Raw genomic sequence first — 18963 nt, forward strand, 5'->3', positions numbered from 1 at the left:
CTCCTAATACCGGTGAGTGGACTTGCATTTCAAAACTTGTTTTGGGGATATAATGTATTTGTCAAACATTTGAATGGATTATCCAGCTTTTCATAAAAACAAGTGCCTTGGGAACAAGCTTTTGATAGATTGTCTTCATGTTGTGACATGTGACTATTATTGATTCATGCACTACCACATTGTGTTGATATATATATATATGAATACATTGTTGTGTAATGATATTGACTCGGCTATGTGTGAGTAGGGAGTGCGCATAAGCAGATGATGACCCGGTTATGTGCGAGTAGGGAGTGCGCATAAGCCGGTGATAACCCGGTTATGTGCAAGTAGGGAGTGCGCATAACCTGGTGATGACCTAGCCATGTGCGAGTAGGGAGTGCGCATGAGCTGGGAATAATGATGATGATGGGATGGTGTGCATGATGATGATGGGTATATGGTTGTAAATGCAAATATGTGAGCATTTGATTTGTTGAAATTTGGGAGTTTAAATGTGTTACATGTTGCTATTGTTATTTTAGCAGGATGACTTGTTTTAAGGGAAAAGGAGACTTTTTCCTTGATGTTCAGATTCTCGCTGCAACGAGATTCATTCTCGCTGCAACGAGAAACTCTCGAGTTTGAGGGCCTTTACCAGACTTGGTTTTCACTGCAGCAAGAATGAAGTTCATTGCAGTGAGAAACTTTCTATCCATTTTGCTAACTTGTGGGTTTTTGCCATATTTCCCATTTTCTTGGTACCATAGTTGAGCATGGATCTTTGTAAAGTGATTTACTCATGTGGGGTTTGCATAAGGGGTTTAAAAGAACCAAAATAATTGCATTGTTTTGAGAAAATGAATGCATCATGATTTCGTTAAACATTCCTTATGGTATGCTTGTTCCTTTTCTTGTTCACTCATTGAGTTTATGCTCACCGCTTTCAACTTCATATTTTCAGATTACGAGGCAGCTGGTAACTAGGTCGAGGTACCTTTGTAGACTCGACTATTGGTAGGTGTCTCGACATTTAGTAGCTGTACATTCGTCAAGTTTCTCCGCTGGACATCGAGTCTTCTTTTGTTATGAATAGACGAACCTAATGTGAATTATTAAGATATATGTTGTAGACAGTGTATATACACTTGTTTGGTATACCAGTATGAGGGGCAATGTTCAATATTATTTCGATTCTAAGTTATGATATATAACTTAGCAGTTTATGATGGAATAATGAATATGTCAGATTAATAGGCTTGCTTAGGCTTAGTGGACTACGTCCATTGGGTCCATGCGCCGGTCATGGCCTAAAATTTGGGTTGTGACAATGTTGGTATCAGAGCTCTAGGTTTGTCTAGGTCATAGGACTTCCATTTGTTGGTCCAGTAGAGTGTCAGGTTTTTATGTGGGAACTTCAGTTGTGAAGTGTGAATCGCGGCACATTTTACGACCAAGGGACTGCATAGATTCCCTATCTTAGAAACCACCTTTCCCTTGAGTATGATTATGAAATGTGTTTAGTAACAGGTGTTTGCTCATCTTGGTAAGAATGCAGCCTAAGACATGAGCCACCTCAAGACGGATGGGGGAGCAAGATGCTCCTACTGAGATGGCAAATAGGCCACGGGCATCCAACCTAAGGGGCCGAGGTAGACGTGGCAGGGCCACTAGGCTGGTGAAGGTGGATACTCCTGTGGGTAAGTAAGAGGAGGGACAGTCCTCAGGTGATGTAGATAGACACCCAACTGGGGGTATTACCATTGAGGATTTGACGGCAGGCTTACAGGGAGTTAATCGGGTTGTAGAGATGATGACGACTCGTATGGAGGATATACAGAGGGTAGTAGAGGGGAGACCTACAGTGCAAGAATCCCCTAACTCCTAAGGACAAGCCGACCGCCAATATCATGAGGTTGAGAGGGGTCACTTAGAGATTTCTTTTCCTGATTTTCTTAAGCTTAAGCCTCCATCATTTTCAGGGTCCGATGCATCGAAAAAGCCCCAGATCTTTTTAGGTAAGATGGAGAAAATATGTAAGGCTTTGGGATGCTCTAGTGTCTGATCAATCGAGCTAGCACATTTTAGAGTGAGGCCTATTTTAATGGACAAGATTAAAGAAACACAAGGTAAAGATGAGTTTATAGTTAAGGCCTTAGAGGATCCTCAAGGAAGAAAAGGAAAAATGTTTACCAAAGGCATAGATGGAGTGAAGAGGTAACATGGGAGGTCGATGAGGATATATGGAAAAAGTATCCCCACCTTCTTGTTGCATAGAGGTAAGTGACCTTATAGTTGAATTTAAATTCGAGGACCGAATTTCTTTAAGTGGGAGAGAATGTGAGACCTTGACCCTTATAGACTCATAGATAGAAACATACGCGATATCCCTAATCAAGGGTAATTTCGTCATTTTCTTAATAAGCCCATAAAAGTAAGTTTTAAACAATATTATGGCTTAAGTAGGCCTAAAGCATAAATGAATGATGAAAATATGGGTGAAATGACAAGGAAATAAAATTTTTGATGATTTTCATGTTTTAGGGGCAAAATGGTCACTTTTGTCACTTGAGGATAAAATAGAAATTTTTGAAATTTTACACCACCCTAACACTTGTCAAGCCCATGGATTTCAGCCATTAACATTTTACATTATGGATAATTGAAACATTTTATGAGGTGGAGAAAGATTGCTTAATNGTTTTAGGGGCAAAATGGTAATTTTGTCACTTGAGGATAAAATAGAAATTTTTGAAATTTTACACCACCTAACACTTGTCATGCCCATGGATTTCAACCATTAACATTTTACATTATGGATAATTGAAACATTTTATGAGGTGGAGAGAGATTGCTTAATGGATAAGTATTACACATGGACCAATGAAAACATGCCATGTGTCAAGCTTGGATCATTCTAGAATTTCCTTGTCAAATCTATTTAAAACTCTCTTAGTATCACCCATATGGCTGGCCAAAGCATAAAGTGAAGAGGAAAGGAAAGAACACAAACCCTAGGTGGGAAAATTGAAGAAAAAGTGTGGGATTCTAAGGAATTAAGCAAGGTAAAGTGAAAATTCTTTATTTTTACTTGAGATTTACAATACCCATGCTTTATTTTCTTATTTCTATGGTTGAGAACCATGATTTCATAGTGAATAAGTGGTAGGCAAAATGGGTATGGAGAGAGAATGATCTTGGATTGGTTTGATTTTTAGGTATGTTAGTATTTTTAGGTGATTAATGATGTGTAGCATGAAAACAAGTGAAGAAAACTACCAAAGGTTTAGTGCCCATCAATAGCCAAATTCTCTAAGTGAATAATGAGGAAGAATGGGATGTTATTCTAGGTGATTTGATTAAGAAATAATAGTTTTTGGTGTAGGAACTAATGAATAATGGTGAGAAAATTAAGTAGGAAAAATCATGGAGTTAGTGTACCATTGTTGGCCAAAGTTCCAAGAAAAAAAATGAAGATAAATTTTGCCTAATTATGTGTTAATTAGTTTGTGCTTGGTGAATTGAGGGATTGGAAAAGAAATGGAGCAAGTTGGAGTGAAATTGGACGCATTGGCCAATTTATTGGATGAAAAATCGACTTAGGCCAATACCGGATCTAGATGGCTACCCGTGCATTTTTCATTTCATATAATATATATATCGAGCCTGAATAACTTATGACTGTTAGACATAATTTAATTGGAATATGTGTCATGGATTATGGCTAGGTGGTGAGCCATTGGACATGGGTAAAGGACTGTACCCGCGAATTGAAAATAAGAGTGTTTCTACTCCTAATACCAGTGAGTGGACTTGCATTTCAAAACTTGTTTTGGGGATATAATGTATTTGTCAAACATTTGAACGGATTATCCAGCTTTTCATAAAAACAAGTGCCTTGGGAACAAGCTTTTGATAGATTGTCTTCAGGTTGTGACATGTGACTATTATTGATTCATGCACTACCACATTGTGTTGATATATATATATGAATACATTGTTGTGTAATGATATTGACTCGGCTATGTGCGAGTAGGGAGTGCTCATAAGCCGATGATGACCCGATTATGTGCCAGTAGGGAGTGCGCATAACATGGTGATGACCTAGCCATGTGAGAGTAGAGAGTGCGCATGAGCTGGGAATGATGATGATGATGATGGGATGGTGTGCATGATGATGATGATGGGATGGTGTGCATGTTGATGATGGGAATATGGTTATAAATGCAAATATGTGAGCATTTGATTTGTTGAAATTTGAGAGTTTACATGTGTTACATGTTGCTATTGTTATTTTAGCAGGATGGCTTATTTTAAGGGAAAAGGAGACTTTTTCCTTGATGTTTTGATCCTCGCTGCAGCGAGAAACTCTCGAGTTTGAGGGCCTTCACCAGACTTGGTTCTCGCTGTAGCGAGAATGAAGCTCGCTGCAGTGAGAACTTTCTGTCCATTTTGCTAACTTGTGGGTTTTTGCCATATTTCCCATTTCTTTGGTGCCATAGTTGAGCAATGATCTTTGTAAAGTGATTTACTCATGTGGGGTTTACATGAGGGGTTTAAAAGAGCTAAAACAATTGCATTGTTTTGAGAAAATGAATGCATCATGATTTCGTTAAACATTCCTTATGGTATGCTTGTTCCCTTTCTTGTTCACTCACTGAATTTATGCTCACCACTTTCAACTTCATGTTTTCAGATTACGAGGTAGCTGGTAACTAGGTCGAGGTACCTTTGTAGACTCGACTATTGGTAGGTGTCTCTGCATTTAGTAGCTGTACATTCATCAAGTTTCTCCGCTGGACATCGAGTCTTCTTTTGTTATGAATAGACGAACCTAATGTGAATTATTAAGATACATGTTGTAGACAATGTATATACACTTGTTTGGTATGCTAGTATGAGGGGCAATGTTCAATATTATTTCGATTCTAAGTTATGATATAAGACTTAGCAGTTTATGATGGAATAATGAATATGTCAGATTAATAGGCTTGTTTGGGCTTAGTGGACTACGTCCATTAGGTCCATGCATCGGTCATGGCCCGAAATTTGGGTCGTGATAGTTGTGCTACCCATAGGGCGGCACTTTGTTTTTGTCCCTTGAGTTCTTCCTTACGTAACGTCCATAAGATAGGCACCTAATTTCTTAGCCCTTATGGGGCATGACATGTATGCGTCCCTTGAATTTGTGATGCTTAGGGTGCGTGGCAACATAATGTGTGTCTTGTGTGTGGCCCCTGATTTCATGGCCTACTTGTGTGCGGTTTACAAATTTGGGAGCTAACATGCATGCCCTGATGGCCGTGGTCCTGCTAAGCCCCTCTTCAAGGTGCCTTGCCTATGTGGCTTGGGTTACTTGGGAAGCCCCTTTTTTTGCATGCTGGTTCAATGGTTGGTTAGGCTGGTGATAACTCTATTATATAGAGTTATTTTTAACACACTTTGGGGAATTTAGTAGCTAGACCTTTGAGTTTTACGTTTGGATTTTAGCATTTTAGCTGTTTTCTTAGTTAAGTTAGATTATATGTTGAATAGTTAAATTAAGTGATTTAAGTTTAATTTTAATTTATTTGGTTTAATAACTTTAAGAAGAGTTAATGTCGGTTTCTCTCATGGTTATGTACAGGATATGTGATGAGCAAGGTGAAATTGAGTTATGATAGCACAAGTATGGTGAAGGTGTCACTTGTACATGTTGCAGTAATTTGAAGATAATTTGAGTTATAGAAATCCAATTGATGTGATTTTTCATTCATTGGAAATCTAAGAAAATGGGCTATAACTTTCATGTTTTCCACTTTATCCAGTTCGGACCAGCTAGAGATAAAAATCATATTCAAAATTGATACATAGATGTAGTTATGCACTTAAAGTAGCATGGATTGAGGTCGGGGCACTGAAAGTGAGACCGCCGTAGCGTCAAAGAACTATGGCCATGGTATTGAACATCATGGGAGCATCATACAAAAACCCAAGAGCATAGTGCTGTTGTGGAGCTACCAAGGAAGACCACAGCGTCACGGCGCCAGAAAGTTATGGCCTTTGCGCCATCCCAACTTCAAAAAATATACTATCGACGAAAAATTGGAAAGTAGGGCAGCTTGCACATATTTAAGAGCCTTTTTGGAGCATAATCAAGGGGGAGACGACAACAGCTATTTTGGATAATTGGATCTATGAATCAAGAAAGAATTCAAGAGTGATTGAGAGGGTTTCCAGATTTACCAGGATTCAACATTAGTTTTTTTCTCTCTTTTTGTTGTTCTCAATTTCTTGTTTTGAATTCCTTGCTAAATTTTTTTGGATGTTGCTTTTATTGGTTATTATGAGCTAAATTATCTTTCTAGGATTGTGGTGGATTTTAACATGTAATCTGAATATTTGTTTTTGTTTTATTTACGATGAATGGTTATAGTTTTGCTTATTCAAATATGTTCTTAATGTTTTTGATTGCTTGACCAACAATTAATTGATTTGTGAATCAAATTGAGACTTGACAGAAAGATTTTAGATTGGACTAAGGTTTGAATAGTGTATGTTCACATCATTGAGGTAATCTGATTTGCAATTCTGGTAGACATATGCCAATTACGATACATAGCCCAATTAGGACGCTTACTTAATGAACCTTATTTAATTGATTCCTATAGATATATAGTGACCAAATTAAGTTACGTATTTGTATAAGCATCTCGACGGAGACTTGTTGATAACTTTGGATTCTAGGTTAATAAAACCACCTATGAATGTAAATAATAAGAGAAGCTGGTATCAGATAAAGTATTGAATGTACCCATAATCCTAGGTTTTAGCCTACTGCCTTTTCCAAGTAATTGTAATTTCTGTTAGTTAACTTAATGCTTATTTTCATATTTTTAATCAATTTTTGAAAATTTTCTATACTTAAATAAGATTAATTTGCCATAAATTTTAGTACTTAGTAAAGATTTAGGAACAAATCTCCATGGGAACGATACTCTACTTCATCACTATATTACTTGTTCAATACGTATACTTGCATGTGAAAAAGCATCAACAAGTTTTTTGTGCCATTGTCGGGGATTGTGTTTTCTCTATTATTTGCTAATATTAAAATTCCACAAATTAGTCTTAATTTAAGTTTTATATCTTTGTTTTGCAGGTGTGTTCATGTGAGACCTTGACCTTTATAGACTTATAAAGGGAAGTATACGTGATATCCTTGATCAAGGGTAATTTCGTCATTTCCTTAGTAAGCCCGTAAAAGTAAGATTTTAAACAATATTATGGCCTAAGTAAGCCTAAGGCATAAATGGATGATGAAATTAGGGGTAAAATGAAAAGAAAACAAAAATTTTGATGATTTTCACGGTAGGGGTAAAATGGTCATTTTTCATCTCGGGTTAAAATTTTAAGCTTTCATGAAGTCAAGTATGTTTAGACCATTATGGACCTTGTCCCTATCTCAAAGGAGTAAAAAGATTTCATAAATGGTTGGAGGAGAGTAAGTTAATTGGTGGAGGGGCATTTTGGTAATTTAAGTGGAATGGATAAGATTGGCTATAAATATCTTTCTTCCAGCAGCTTCTTCTCCCATTTTTCAGCAGCTTCTTCTTCTTCCTCCTTCTTCTCTTTCACGTTGCTTCCAACCTCCATGGAAGCTTGATATGGAGCTTGCATGATTTTCTCTCTCTAGCTCTAGTTTTCATACCTTTGTGCCCATTTGACTAGAACCCTTGTATTCTTTCACTCTTTCACTTCAAAACCCTTGAAAAATCTTATTTCCATACTTTCTCTCACTAGTTGGGCATTCTAGAGAAAGAAAAAGAGAATTACCCTATTGATTTGGAAGCTATTGGAAGAAAATTCAACTACAAAGAAACCTTAGGGTGAGTGATGAACTAAGCTTGGTTTTTAGCTATGGATAATGGCTAGTAATTGAGATTATAAGCTGTTTTATTGTTGAGGATGTTCAATCATTTTATAGTGATTAAGTTAGTGAACATAGGTAGCCATTTAATGTGGCAATTGAAAGCTAGCTAAGAGATAGCTTTTAGGGTTTATAGTATGTGAATGGACCTATTGCTAATGCTAATGTGATTCTAGGTTCTAACGAAGCCCCATCACCCCAATTGGATCATTAAGGGAATTAGAGTAAGCTAAAGGTTCTACAATCAACCAGTGAGTGGACTGCCTATCAAAACTATTTTGGGAATGTGACTGTTTTGTACAAAGTGTTTGAATGATTTTATACAACTTTTCTTAAAAATGAGTGCCTTGGGAACAAGTTCTTGAGAAATGGTTTATGTTGTGATATGTGGCTATTATGGATTCCTATACTACTACATTGTGTTGATATATATGTATGTAGGAATATATTGTTGTGTAATTATATTGACTCTACTATGTGCGAGTAGAGAGTGTGCATAGGCCGATGATGAACCGGTTATGTGCGAGTAGGGAGTGCGCATAACCCGGTGATGACCCAGCCATGTGCGAGTAGGGAGTGCGCATGAGCTGGTGATGATGAGACGGTGTGCATGATGGTGATGGGATGGTGTGCATGATGATGATGAGTATATGTATATATATACAAACATAATTATATGTGTTATAGGAAATTTATGAGTAATGGTATATGAGTGTAATGCATATGAAATTTGGTATGTCAAACTTTGAGAAATTATTATGTGTTTCACATTAATTTTGGACATTTTAGCAGGGTGGTTTTTCTTTGGGAAAAAAGGGAAAATTTTCATTTGGTGCCCTGTTTCTCGCTGTAGCGAGAATCATTTTCGCTGCAGCGAGAAACTCTAGGGTTTGGAGGGGTAGAATGGCAGTAAACTCGTTGCAGCGAGAATACATTTTCGCTGCAGTAAGAATGACACTGTAGCTTCTCGCTGTAGCAAAATTCATTCTCGTTGCAACGAGAAACTTTCTGTTTCTGGGTTACAATTTCGCTGCAGCGAGATTCAGCAAAAAACTTTATGTTTTGTCTCCTATCATGTCCAATTGCTGCCCTATTTTTCACTTTTTTGCTACCATATATGAGCATGGACTTTCAACATTAAGGACTAAATGAGCTAAGTTTAAAATGAGGAGGTTTAATGAGAAACCCTCGGCCAGTTGAGAAACCCTCGTTTGGCTAATAACTTAATCCCAACGTCACTGCAACGAAGATTCGTTGTTGTATTTGACTTGCTTGCGTATCATTGAAGCTTTCATTTTTCAAATGGTTCGTTATATATGGGTTCATGATTTTCAAATGATTAATCATTTAAGGGCTTGATGAGGGGTTTTTAATATGAATGGAACTAAATTGCATTGTTTTGAAACAAGTGCATCATGATTTTAAATTCTCCCTTGTTGTTGCTTGTTCCCTTTCTTGTTCACTCACTGGGTTTATACTAACCATTTTCAACTTCATATTTTCAGATCAAGAGGCAGTCGGTAACTAGGACGAGGTGTCCTTGTAGACTTGTACCCATCTTTTGGTAGGTGTCTCAGCATTCAGTAGCTGTACATTCGTCCGAGTCCCTCCGTTGGACATCGAGTCTCTTTTTGTTGTGTATAGATAAACCTAATGTAAATTAATAAGATATATGTTGTAGATAATGTATATACACTTGTTTGGTATGCCAGTATGAGATGGCAATGTTTAATATTATTTTGATTCATGTATGAAATGTGACTTAACAGTTTATGATGGAATGATGAACATGTCAAATTAATAGGCTTGCTTGGGCTTAGTGGACTACGTCCATTGGGCCCATGAGCCGGTCATGGCCCGAAATTTGGGTCGTATAGTTCAGTCATTGTATAAGAAGAGCAAAAAGCTTGGAGATTATACCTTGTGATTTAGAAATTGAGATAACATTTCATAGACTTCGACGAGAAAATCAACAAGGTTTTGCTCCAATAAATACAATGGCTGACCAGCAGGGTAAACAACATATCTAAGAGCACGTAACAGTTGAAAATCAATGCTTAAGGGATTATGCTATCCCATTGGTGTAAGGGATTCCATCAAGCATTCGAAGGCTAGCTATTCAAGCTATTAATTTTGAGATCAAGCCGGTTATCATCACCATGATTCAAGCCTTAGTACAATTTAGGGGCCTTCTAAATGATGATCCAAATAGCCATATATCAAACTTTTTTGGAAATTTGTGATACGTTCAAACATAATGGTGTCATAGATGATGTAATTCCTTTGAGGCTTTTTCCTTTTTCATTGAAGGATAAAGCTAAAACATGGCTAAATGCGCTCCCCACAAGCTCAATAACAACATGGGATGATTTGCTCAAAAGTTCCTTGCCAAGTTCTTTCTTTCGGCTAAGATAGTGAAAATGAGGAATGATATTACATCATTCATGCAAGAAGATTCTGAATCGTTGTACGAAGCTTGGGAAAGATATAAGAAATTACATAGACGTTGTCTTCATCATAGTCTTCCAAAGTGGCTTCAAGTGCAAACTTTCTACTATGGTCTAAGTGGGTAGGTTCGAACCACTATTGATGCCGTTAAGGGAAGAGCTTTAATGGCTAAATTGATTGATGAGGCATATGATTTGTTGGAAGATGGTTGCGAACAACTACCAGTGGCCAACAGAGTGAGCAATGCATAGGAGAGCAACTGGGATTCATGATGTAAATGCTTTTTTGGCATTATCTGCACAAGTAGCAGTTCTAACTAAGACTTTTGAATCATTTGGTACTAACTCCATCAAAAGTCCTTTTGTAGCTTGTGAGTATTGTGGAGATAATCATGCAAGTTATCAGTGTCCAAGCGTAATAGAAATAGTGCTATTTGTGGGGAATAGATAGTAAAATAACCCATACTCCAACTGTCATGACCCGGTACTCCTCTCGAGCCCTGACAACCGTCGCGACGTCTTGGTAAACATTTGTTACCCTAAGTGCAACCGGAACCCCGCAAGGCTTTAGTATCATTTTTTTCATCTCCCCTGTGAGTAATCATTGCCAAACCTTGTTTTTAAAGAATTTTAAGCTTTTTCCCTTTCAAAACCGTGGAAAAATAATTTTCACCTCACAAGGGCGTTTTCGTCATTTTTCCTTGAAATTTTCCGAACCTGACTAAAAATGTAGTAGATGAGTGGAAAACACATATTTCATGATTTAAAATAAATTTGGGTGTCTAAAACATTTATTAAAAATGATATTGCAACTATTTGAATAAAATAAAAATATTCAATAAAATATTCTAATTTATTGTAAAACAATATTTATAGAGTCATCGGCAAATAATTTTTGTAATGTAAAAGCTAAATAAATTCATACGTACTATAATACAGATAACCGGGATATGAAATTTACTTTACAGTGACTTGTGGGCCCACAAGGAACAAAAGTGCACAAAGGCAGTAAACCTACAGTTTTTGGAGAAGCAAAGCCAACTATAATCCTTGACGATATCTGCTATCCACAGGCTACCTCGGGCCTAAAATGGTTGAAAAGGAGGGTGGTGAGATTATAAAATCCCAGTGAGTAAACAGATACCATCTAAACCATCTAAAGTCGAGTAAATTGAGACAATTAAAATAAGTCATCATACTGTAATTTTATTACCTTTCAACTCATTTCAACCAAATAAACAACTAGCCTTATGATTTCCTGAAAAGCTTAGATCGTGCCAAAAATCATTCTCATACTCAGTTATCAGGGATACCTTGGCCAAGGGCTATCCCAACTGAGTCCGCCAAGGCTGTTAAAAAGTTATGTACACATAAATCATGTTTTTATTTTGAAAACATAGCTATTCTTTGGCGTTGGCCGAGTTCCCCCTCACGTGGTGGTTTGACGTGAAGTGAACTCTAAAAGTGTTAACCTCAGGAGTTATCCATCTGCGCCTCTCAAACTGAGGTATGAATATAACGGGGTTACCGTGCCCCTCTAATAGGCTAGTCCACGGAACCCGCCCACTGCAGTAAGCTAATAATTATCCCACCAATCAATAAAATTCAATAACATGATATGGCAATTATTGAAATTCATAGCCTTTCAAGGCTAAATAAACAGTTCATATATTTCAACACAAACACCAATTCAACCATTCATGCAAATATTGTCATAAGCCATTCGATTCAAACCATGAATTTACAACACATGAAAACAGTCTCTAATTACTCTATTTGAAAAGCCATTATTCAATTTTAAAACAATTTTATGAAATCATTTCACTAAATCACTTTTGGTTTATAAAACCAAAAAATTAATCATTTAATTCATTTCCCATAAAATTCATAAAATCGGATAAAACATATTTTAGATAATTAAGATGATAGTAAGGTTACTCACAGTACTAAGAGTTCTATATACTCCTATTCTCGGTCTTGGAGCACAATCTCTTTACCTTTGTTAGAAGGCTCACCACCTATACATCATACGTGATACGAATTTCAATAAATTGTGTCAATTTATCATAAACTATTTCAGGCTCTATAAATCTATATGAATGCACGAAATGTGATGCAAAATGTTCGAATAGCTGTTTAAATACGGTATTCGACTTAATTCGCACTATTCTTGGTGTAATTAGCTAAAACCTCCAATTTAACTCCAAATTGATTTCTTTCACTTTCTGCACTCCAATTATACTTAAAATACCTCAATGACTGTGAATAAGATTCAATTTATCAGTCCGAACCATAAATCACACATGTCTATACATTAGGTAAAAATTCAGATTTTCATGCCAAAATTTCCCATTAAATTTCTAGCCTCACCAATTATTAAATACCACCAAAATATCATGAAATATAATCAATTTCAGCCTCAATATCCTTCCTAGAAAATTCGGCTTCTTGTGGGTTTGTGAAGAACAAAGTGATTCCTTGCTAGATTTTCATACTTTCTATTACCAAACAACCAAAAACACTTAATTAGCTTGAAATCTAGCAAAATCAATGCTCAAAACCTCTCCTCTCAAATTCGGCCAGCATGGGTTCATCATGCAAACTTGAGTTCTAAGCATGGAAAATGAAAAAGAAAGCATGGGTAGTGTAAATCACAAGATAAATAAAAAAATTTTAACCTTTATTAGCTTAATCCCTTGAAATCCCACACTTTTTCTTCAATTTTCCCACCTAGGGTTTGTGTTCTTTCCTTTCCTTTTCACTTCATGCTTTGGCCGGCCATATGGGTTAGACTAAGAGAGTTTTAAATAGATTTTACAAGGAAATTCTAGAATAATCTAAGCTTGACACATGGCATGTTTCCATTGGTCCATATGTAATACTTATCCATTAAGCAATCTCTCTCCATCACATAAAATGTTTCAATTATCCACAATGTAAAATGTTAATGGCTGAAATCCATGGGCATGAAAGTGTTAGGTGGTGTAAAATTCCAAAATTCCAACTTTGCCCCCGTAAACTCATAAAATTACCGTTATGCCTTTAGGACTCTAAAAATGTCAGAATTTAAAATTTTCACCTCTCAAACTCAAATCATACTCCAATGAGTCAAATGTGATCAAAATCTTTTCTAAAAATTCCCATTTTATCCTCGAGTGACAAAATTACCATTTTACCCCTAGAACATGAAAATTTCAAATTGACTCAAATTCAGCCCTCGAACTCCAAATCATCATTTTAAGTCATTCTGGGATTTTAAAATTCTCAATTTCATCTTAAGATCTCTATTTAGACTAGTTCGAGGCTTAATTCAACTTAATAGTACCATTTAGTATAATATCAACTTTTGACGATTTTTCAAGGCTTTCCAAGTATGCAAGCATATTGTTAATCACCTGAAGGACATGGCAAGTACTTTATAAAGTCGGGCTTGACACCAACACTTACAACCCAAGGTGAAGGAACCATTCAAATTTCTCTTGGGCTAATAATTAAGGTTTGTCCTCAATTTCAAGGCCAAATGCACTTCTAGGATTCCAATAGCAAGCTAGAGAACCCATTTTAGAAAAGAATCCAGTTGTGGAAGATTTGCTAAGGTAGTACATGACATAGAATGATAGCATCATACAAAGCCAAACAACTCTCATTTAGAGTCAAGTAGCATCAATTTGAAACCTTGAGACTCTGGTTAGTCAACTTGCTAATTTATTAAACAACCGACCTTAAGGAACACTACCTAATGATACAAAGGTGAATCCAATGAGAGAAGATAAAGAATAAGTTATGGCAATCACCCTGAGGAGCGAAAAAGAGGTTCAAAATAGTGTTAGGCAAGCTAATATTCAAGATAAGCCTATTGAGAATGAAACAATGATTAAGACAGTTGACAAGCAAATTCAAGAGAAGGAAGAAAAGAAAACTTTACCACCACCACCCTTTACTTAGTGCCATCAGAAACAAAAGCTTGATAAGCACGTCTAAAAATATCTTGAGGTATTCAAAAAGCTTCACATCAACATTCTTTTTGCAGAAACTTTAGAGCAAATGCCATGATATGTGAAGTTTCTGAAAGACATATTGACAAAGAAGAGGAAACTAGAAGACTTTGAGACAATTACACTCATAAGAAGTGTAGCACAATAATCCAAAGTAAGCTTCCACCAAAGCTTAAGGACCCAAGGAGTTTTTTTGTCCTTTTCTCAATTGGTTAATTTTAATTTTTTGAAAGCTTTATGTGATTTAGGTGCTAGTGTCTCAATAATGCCTTTGTCTGTTGATAGGAGACTTGGATTGATGGAAATTCAACCTACTACAGTACCTTGCAGTTAGCTGACAGAACAATGAGGCACCCCTGTGAGATTATAGAGGATATGTTGCTTAAAGTGGAGAAATTATACATTTTAGTGGACTTCGTAGTTTTGAAATGGAGGAGGATTAAGAGGTTCCGATCATACTAGGATGCCCATTCTTAGCTTTTGTAGGTGCATTCATTGATGTAAAGGAAGGTAAAATAACTTTTAAAGTTAGAGAAGAGGTAATTAAATTTACTATTTTTAATGCAACTAAGTATCCTTTGAACAAAACTTATTATTATGGAGTGGACTTATCCAACGAAAGTAAAGGTAATCCTACTCCACCACTTATGAGTAAATGAGCACCAACTCTTGAGTTAGAGCACCTGCCACTACATCTTAACACGAAGCAATGTTATGATGAGCATAATCTACCACCTTTTAGAGATAGTGATTTTAAGGTTAGGCAGCAAGTAGTACTTTCTAGTTCACACATCCATCTTTTACCATGGCAACTTCAACCATATTGGTGGCAAACCATTAAGGTGGTAAAAGTTTTGTCTTATGGCTACATTGAAATTTTTAGTGCACTTATTAGAACATTCAAGGTAATGAAACAAAGCCTTAATTGTTTTTGTGGCGATGAAGAAGTGTAAAAAAAGGTATCATAATCAAGCTAGTGACTATAAAGAAGTGCTTCTTGGGAGGCAACCCAAGCTATATCTTTTAAGTTTAGTTGTTATTTTAGTTATTTGTGTTTTTCCATTTAAATATGTACTTATAACTTCTCTCTTGCTTGCTTGTTAAGTCTGCAGGTTTGGAAAGCATGAAGATAAGGAGGAAGAAAATTAGAGCTTTCAACACACTATCACCATTGATAGGGGAGTTTCTTTGTCTTATTCTTTTTAGCTTTTCACATTGAGGATAATGTCCAATTTAAGTTTGGGGGAAGGTTTTATTGTTTGCAGTTTTTGTGATATTTTAGGTTAGTTGATGTTACCTATCCAATGATAAGAATTGAGTTTCATTCCTAATTTGATTCTTTGAAACATGTGAATATTGTTTGAGTGTTATGTAAATTCTTATGCTATGCTTTATCGTTAAGGTGAATTGTCTACTTTTTGAGCACCATGTCTATTACTTAGATTCATTGTACAAATTTAGAGAAGGTTTATGTGAATGTGAAAATTTTGAATTATGTATTAAGCTCTAGAATTTGTTTGATTCTCTCTCGAGGCAAAATTCTAAGTTACATGTAGTTAAGGATATGATTGAGGCCATTTTTTTGGACTGATTGAGCCTTTTGTAGTCCTTTGCAAAAATTATCCTTAGTTTTCCCCCTTTACGCCTAATGACACCTTTTCTTTATTTGAACTCTTAATTTTTAGCTTAAACCCTTATATTAATGTTTTCAACCATTAGTGGTGTCACAGCCTAATTTTCGGGCCATGACCGGCGCAAGGGCCCAATGGGCTCAGCCCACTAAGCCCAAGCAAGCCTATTTATATAATCTTGTACATTAATCCATATGTCTTTAAAATCCAAAATTTGTAATGTTCAAATATAATTCCTTTCAAAACAATTCATAAGACCTAATTATGTATTCATAATGGCATCATCAACTATAATATACATATATAGCTTGACAAATGAGTTTTAGCATTTCACATCAAGCATTCATATACACATAATTAGACTTTGACCATCAGCGGAGTGACTCTAGGCACAGTTGCTAACATTTAGTGTCATGGTAAACCTACCGAGCAATAGATAGGGAAGAGCACCTCATCTTAGGACCAGTCACCTTTAACTCAGAAAACCTAAAACATGAAGTTTAAAAACATGACTAATAACCCTGTGAGTGAACATAAGAAGGGAACAAGCAATGTTAAGGAAGGTTTACAAATCATGATGCACTTAAGTTCAAAAACAATGCGATTTAGTTTATTTCTTATTAAAAACCCCTCATTCAAACCCTTGGTTATTTAATCACTTGATGATGAAGGATCCATGAACAACAAAGAAGCTGAAGAGTGAAAACTTTAGTAGAATTTAAGCAAGTCAAGCCTAATACATTGATTCTCACTATAGCGAAAAGGCATTCTCGCTGCAATAAAATTCTGGCCAGATAAAATATAAGGGGTTTTCACTACCATAAGGAAAATCCACTCATGCCAAATTGTACATTAAATCAAGCACATTGACAATAATCAAGTTTTCTCAATATTCAATGCAGTCACATATTATTTTCATAACCTTTTCTATAGCATATAAAAAACATATTTATAGCATATATATATACAAGCATGAATACAACCACCACCTCACCCAGCTCATATGCACTCCGCACCGCACATAGTCGGAGTCATCGTGCGCACCCCCACATCGCGCACAATTAATGCCATCATGTGCTTCCCCCATATCGCGCACATGGCATATATCATCATCATCGTGTGCACCCCTACATCGCGCACATGGCATATATCATCATTATCGTGTGCACCCCCACATTGCGCACAACTAATGCCATCATGTACTCCCCTCACATTGCGCACATGGCATATATTATCATCATCGTGTGCACCCCCACATCGCGCACAACTAATGCCATCATGTGCTCCCCCCACATTTCGCACATAGGCAATCTCATCATCCACACTCCCTTACCTCGTCATCATTTGCATGTGCAACCCCCACATCGTGCACATGCGCGGTTATAATTATCACACAATATTAACTATCAATACACAACATATATATATCAACATAATATGGGAGCACAAGGATTCATCATATTACACATTCATAATATATAACGTTTCATCAAGGGGTTGTTCCCATGAAAATTTTAAGAAAAACCAGTAAAATAATTCAAGTGGTTCAATCAAGCATATAATCATTTATTCCAAAACATTTTAATGCAAGTTCACTCACCTTACAATAGCGGGATGTTACATCGCTATTAGTTCGGAGGTGTATCTAGCTATTGCTACTTGCCGGTCACTCGTTATTTCCTCTAGCATGCTACCATAGTGCACTACCTTTACTTTTGTACTTCCTAGCAACAATCCAAATTCAATATCTTTAGTGTACCTCATTTCTACTTCTCTTTTTCCTTCAATCATGAATCCTTATTCAACTAACTTATATCTTAACACATTTTTTACCAAAGTGGCCTTTATCCTTTACTTGCGTAATTCTTTAGATTATGGATATCGGCAACTTATTTATGACTTTAGCACATATATAAATCTTGTCTAAGGATATTTATCAAGTTTATCCATCATTTCCACAATAATTACCTAGCATATGGCAGCAACTATAAATTTACTTCCATCAAACATTTTCTAAGTCTACATGTACCACCATCCTCATTTACATGTTGCCACCAAGCATAACATTAATATTCATTCATGCACACCAACATCCATAACCTTTTAAACCTTTCCTAACAACACATATCTACACACCAAACTTCCAATTAATATAATTGCCTTCCAACTATACCCATGACATCACAATAACACTACATATGCATACAATCATTCTCACAATATTAAACCAATCATAAGCTTCAAATTGTACCATTAAGCTTACCACTTGATTTTAGCTTGGATTTCACCTAACAAAATTCATAATTTCCTCACACCCATGATCACCATAGTTGCCACAAAATGATTCACACATCATTTTTTCAAAAATTTAACCAGCCATGAGCTTAAAACATAAAAACCCTTACCTTATGTTTCTTGAATCTTGAGACCCACTTGATATTTCTTCAATTACTCTTGAATCACTTACTACCCAAGCCTTTCACCTTTCTCTCCTTTCTTTCCTTAGTTGATTCTCTCTATTTTTTTCTTCAATTGCATGGGAGTCAAGTGAAAATAAAGTGGAAGTATAGAAATGGTGTGGGAGGAAGGAGATGGAGAAGAAAAAATGCCATCTTGAAGAGATAAGGATCAGCCAGGAATAAGGATGAAGAGTCAAAGCTTCCTTTAAAAGCTTTGACCACTTTAATGGTAAAATTATCATTTTACCCTCTAAGGTTTTCACCCTTTTTAATTGTATCCTCCCACTATCTTTTAATTCCAATTTCTTTCCATTATCTTCTTTTACACATGTACAAACGAAATATAAAGTTTTAACTCCAACGCGGTGTCTCCATAATATTTAAAATATTTATCTACCCCGCACAATCTTTATTTAATAAGGCACGCAGGCCCTATTAACATCATTTTCCTCGTTTGTCTTCTCCCCCACTTAGATTGATCATATACTCCCTTTTCATAAAAAATTACGATATTGAATAAAATATTAATATTTTAATATTATT

General features: G+C 36.1%; 2 long non-coding RNA genes across 2 annotated transcripts; both read right to left on the minus strand.

Moving 5' to 3' along the window:
* LOC108660748 lies at positions 9821 to 10916 on the minus strand. The gene is made up of 2 exons (XR_001926415.1): positions 10802 to 10916; positions 9821 to 10631 (listed from the first exon to the last, which is right to left on the minus strand). It is a non-coding gene; the product is annotated as an uncharacterized LOC108660748 (long non-coding RNA).
* On the minus strand, positions 16231 to 18525 carry LOC108660747. Its single transcript, XR_001926414.1, has 3 exons — positions 18367 to 18525; positions 17562 to 17685; positions 16231 to 16447 (listed from the first exon to the last, which is right to left on the minus strand). It is a non-coding gene; the product is annotated as an uncharacterized LOC108660747 (long non-coding RNA).

Source organism: Theobroma cacao, chromosome 2, assembly GCF_000208745.1.
Source record: "Theobroma cacao cultivar B97-61/B2 chromosome 2, Criollo_cocoa_genome_V2, whole genome shotgun sequence".
NCBI classification, from domain to species: Eukaryota; Viridiplantae; Streptophyta; class Magnoliopsida; order Malvales; family Malvaceae; genus Theobroma; species Theobroma cacao.